Source organism: Rattus rattus, chromosome 1 (genome assembly GCF_011064425.1).
Source record: "Rattus rattus isolate New Zealand chromosome 1, Rrattus_CSIRO_v1, whole genome shotgun sequence".
Classification (NCBI taxonomy): domain Eukaryota; kingdom Metazoa; phylum Chordata; class Mammalia; order Rodentia; family Muridae; genus Rattus; species Rattus rattus.
In genome coordinates, this window is record NC_046154.1 from 120,303,268 (window position 1) to 120,308,504 (window position 5,237).

General features: G+C 38.9%; 1 pseudogene; it reads left to right on the forward strand.

The window, feature by feature from the left end:
• Positions 1 to 1,648: 1,648 nt before the first annotated feature.
• LOC116890297 lies at positions 1,649 to 1,783 on the forward strand (annotated as a pseudogene).
• The last annotated feature ends 3,454 nt before the right edge of the window (positions 1,784 to 5,237 follow it).

A 5,237-nucleotide genomic window follows, 5' to 3' on the forward strand; every position in this document is an offset into this window, starting at 1 on the left:
TCTCTGATGCAATTCCCAGCCAATTTCCCCATATATAATTTTCAAAACAAAGAGTTGTGAATATAAATATTGCCCTTGCTGAGCATATTTATTGTGTGCTGATGTTGATTGTTTAAAAAGGGGTTATGGTTCAATAAATTGAACACCTGAGCTGAGCGCTTGTATGATGAAATTGAGAGCTGAGCAGATCAATTTAGACTCACTTCTATTTTTCGATCTGTTTAATAGATTTTTAAAACGACACTTAGAGCCCCACCGAGGGAGCAGCAGCATTTTGCATCCTTCTACGCATCACCCCGCAACATTCCTCGATGTTCCTGTGCTCCCAGGCTAAGGCTAGCTGTCCTTGCAACTGAGGGACAGCCTGTGAAAACTTTAGAGCGTCCTCTTCTGTTCTGCACTCTGCTGAACTGGCCTCATTTACTTAGCTGGTGTGGAGAGTTTAGGGGCACGAGAGTACATCTGGCCCATTTGGGGTAAAATGTGATCTAGCATTTCATTTCAAGGGCTAGGCCTCTGGTCTGTCAAATCTTTATTTTGCGGGTGCCCACTAGAAATGCTGACGCTTGTGTCTAACTCCCTCAGCTTTCAGCTTTCACTGGCAATAAACATGTCACCCTGCTGGGGTGACACACAATCTCGAATTAAATTTACTGCATATAAAATATAGTGCCCTCTTTATTGGTTCAAATACTTGTCACTCATAATTTATTTGCCCATGGATGGCCTTCACAAAGTGAGAAGAGAGTTGACAACTGGGAGGGGCTGTGGATGTTCACTTTTACTGTGATCTCTTTCCATTTTTATTCTTAGTTTTGAAATTCCTTAGTTCTAAAATTCCACTTATTCACTTGGGCTAGTCTGTTTTCCATGAAGCACCTCAAATAAAATTAAAAGTCTCCCCCAAAAGGTCAAAAACACGAAACATTGGCATTGGGCTTTTGCAATTTCATTTGGGGGAAGGGGGATTAGGGCATTTTAAGAACATGGTACCTGGCAATGCCGTCAAGGAAGCAGATTCCAGTACCAATGGGGGAAAGGAAAGAGACTGGCGTCCTCTTTAGTTTTCCTGTCTTACTTGTCATGTCTAGCCCTTTGGTACTCATCTTCTACTTGGTTTATTCTGAACACTGTCGATCAGCTTTAGCTAATACAGCTCTTGTATGACGCACCTCTCTAATCTCTTCAAACACAGATGTGGAAGCACAGCTTAGAGCATGGAGGCCAACAAAGGCCCACTGCCTGTACCAGTGATTAGTTTTGATTGACACAGAGCCCTTCTGCTCTCATAGGCACCCTCTCAGACCCACAATTTATCGTTTGAAAATGAGACACATAGGGTACAGTAGGTACCAGCTTCAGGAAATTTGCATTGCAGCTAAATTAGCAGATAACTTGCAAACCACATGCTGCATGGCTAATGCAGGGTTCTCCCCTCTCTTATATGTTTGTTTTAAATATATTTTGGGTACTTCTCTTTATAAAAAAAAACCTAACATCAATTTCTCATTCAGAATGATTGAAACAGACTGGGGTGTGTTTCATTTTAAGCTCTGTCTTCATAATACTGCCCCAGATTTTAAAATGTAGAATAAGTGAAGCATTAGAACATTTATTTGATATTTAATTTGCTTTTAAAAATGAGTTCATCGCTTCTCGGCCTTTTGGCTAAGATCAAGTGTAAAAATGAGTTCATTTTTTTCTGTTTTTATTGGATATTTTCATTATTTACATTTCAAATGTTATCTATCCCTTTTCCTGGTTTCCCCACAGAAAACCCCCATCTCATCCTCCATTCTTCTATGAGTGTTTTCCCCCCCATCCTCCTACCTCTCCCTCCCGCCCACCCCCTGCCATGGCATTCCCCTACACTGGGTTATCAAGCCTTTACAGGACCAACGGCCTCTTCTGCCACTGATCCCAACAAGGCCATCCTCTGCTACATATATGGCCAGAGCCATGGCTTCCTCCATGAGTACTCTTTGGTTGGTGGTTTAGTCCCTGGGAGCTCTAGGGGAATCTTGTTGGTGAACATTGTTGTATTTCCTATGGATTGCAAACCCCTTCAGCTCCTTCAGTCCTTTCTCTAACTCCTCCAAGCTCAGACCCATGGTTGGTTGCGAGCATCCGCCTCTATATTTGTCAGACTCTCGCAGAGCCTCTCAGAGAGTTCGAATTTTGAATTTAACTAAAGTGTGCTAAAGATCACTGTGATGGGCAAATATTGGGTACACGAATACTTGATCTGCCAAGCTCTTCAAATTATTTTAAACATTATCAATTGCAGTGACACATCTGCAATTTTACTTAATTAGTCTTATTAGTGCTGTTGTATTTTCTCCTTTGGGCAGGCAAAACTGGAGAAACTTCTAGTGGTGCCTGTTTGTCTGGGTCAGTGTCCCCAGATGAGAATGGAAAGTCATCCCTTTACTTGGTAAAACAACTCCCTTCAGAATGGAAGGCAGCCTACATTTTCCAAACTACTTGAGGCTGCCTCAGAGATTTCCTCAGGGTTTCTATTAAATCTTCAGCAATGCCTTCAGATTGTCTGAGATCTCATATGCCTGGCTGTGAAGTTTTCCAGAGTTTGAAGATGTTTTGCACTCCCTCTCATGAAAATCATCTTTTTATGATGAACCATGGATGGAAACTGTTCCTGTCTGCCTTTTTCAGGCAGCAGTTTAAGTGAAGAAAAAGACTTAGAATAGAAATTCTTGCTTCAACCAGCTATAAAATGCTTGATTTTATTTGCATCTGCACACGTTGGAAGTTAGATGTTTTATTCATTACTTATACACTTACTTCCAAAGGAAACTAATGGGGGGAAAAGAAGAAAAAGCATCCTGTCTTCTAGTTTCATTTCAAAACTGTTATGAGTCTTAACATTGTCTTTGTAATGAGTCTTAACATTGTCTTTGTAAATGTTTACATTATGGTATCTTAAGTGAATTATATACATAGGAAAAGACTAAGTAGAAAGACAATGTCAGTATTTTAGAAAGCACCTCATCTCCTAAACAGCCTTGGGGAAAATAATGTCTGTACACTGTCCACTTTCCTTCAATGAAAAGACGCTAAATACAGTAAGTTCAACAACTTGCTAAAGACTCTGCAGTTAGTGAATGACAGAGCAGACAGCAAAGTCCTGTCTTGGAGCCGCATTCACCTGCTATCCTGAAGGTAGTCTCACTACATCACAAGAAATAACTGCAGCTGCAGAAGGGAATTAAGACCAAGACCCTTAAGTCTTAAGACACAGGAATCATGGGGACTAGGCCAAGCCAGGACAGTGTATCTAGTGCACAAGTCACCCAAATGTTCCACTCCTCACCTAGAGAAAAATAAAAGAAAGAATAAGATGAGAAAAATACTACTACTTTGTGAAAACCTCATAAATATTACTCCCTTGTTTTTCAAATGTCCATTAATTCTTGTTGCTGATACTAAATTATCCTGTTTCTTTCAAAGTAAAAACATTGACACCCTGGACATCATATCAATAATGAAGTCTGAGCATCTGTTCTGCTTCAACAGTAAGGCCCTGCCTTCATATGCTCATTTCCACAATGCTGTAGCATTAAATCCTTCAAAGAGAAAACAAAGTTTAGAGAGAAGAGAACATTACCCAGAATTCACCATGAATACCAGGCAAAACCTCTTTTCTAAGATCCAAATTGACAGATCACACTACAGCATACCCATCTTAAAATGTTATCAGTGTAAAGACGACAAGGGGGGAGTCTGACTCCAGTATTCATTCATCAAAATACAGCCAATATTTCAATATTTCCTTGTCATTTTCATCTTTATTTTAATCATTTTCTAAGTGCCTTTTCATTATTTTAATTTTCTGGTGCTATTTGGCACCATTGAGAGGAGAGAAAGAAACAGACAGGGAAGGGGGTGAGAGAAATAGAGTTAGACGAGAGACTGCTTTATTACTATGTGTACATTTTATACAGATCATTGGATAAAATTTAAGATGATACTACTCAGTATAAGATTATAAGTAGACAGCAAAATAGTCTATTATCTGCAGCATGTATCATAATAGTTTCATGTTCAAATGATAATGTAAAATGTGGAAGCATTTTTGTTGTTTTCTAACATTCTTGTAGTTTTATTTAAAGTTTTATTGACATATAAAATATACAATATACACATCTGTAAGATCAAATATAAAAATATCCATCTTTGACTGGTCAGTAATGGTACATGCCTTTAATCCCATTACTCAAAGGAAAAGGCAGCAAGATGCTTGAGTTCAAGGACAGCCTGGTCTACAGAGGGAGTTCTAGGACAGATAGGGCAACACAGGGAAACACTATGTCAAAGAAAGAAAGGGAGAAAAAAATAAAGAAGAAAGAAAGAAAGAAAGAAAGAAAGAAAGGAAGAAAGGAAGGAAGGAAGGAAGGAAGAAAGAGAGAAAGAAAGAAGAAAGAAGAAAGAAAGAAAGAGAGAAAGAAAGAAAGAAAGAAAGAAAGAAAGAAAGAAAGAAAGAAAGAAAGAGGAAAGGAAGGATGAAGGGAAAGAAGAAAGAGGGATGAAGAGGGAAAAGGAGAAGAAAGGAAGAAAAGAAAATATAGAAGAGAGTGATGAATGAACCCAGAAACCATGAAAATAGAAACAAAATTTATGGAATTAGAGGAAGAATAGTGGCCATTGTAAAGATAAATTCAGATTTGGGAAAGGTAAAGAGAAGGGATAATATGAGAAATGGAGATAACTAGTCCAAAATGTGATATGGACTCGCAACAGCAGATGCTGGCAATGATGTGAAGAAAGAGGAACACTGCTCCATTGTTGGTGTGATTGCAGAATGGTACAACCATTCTGGAAATCAATCTGGAGGTTCTTCCGAAAATTGGACATTGCACTAACTGAGGACCCAGCTATACCTCTCTTGGGCATATTCCCAAAAGATGCTCCAACAGATAACAAAGACACATGCTCCATTATGTTCATAATATTTATAATAGCCAGAAGCTGGAAAGATCCCAGATGCCCTTCAACAGAGGAATGGATACAGATATGTGGTACATCTACAAAATGGAGTACTACTCAGCTATCAAAAACAATGACTTCATGAAATTCATAGGCAAATGTATGAAACTAGAAAATATCATCCTGAGTGAGGTAACCCAATCACAGAAAAACACACATGGTATGCATTCATTGGTAAGTGGATATTAGCCCAAATGCTCGAATTACCCAAGATGCACAGGTCATATGAAACT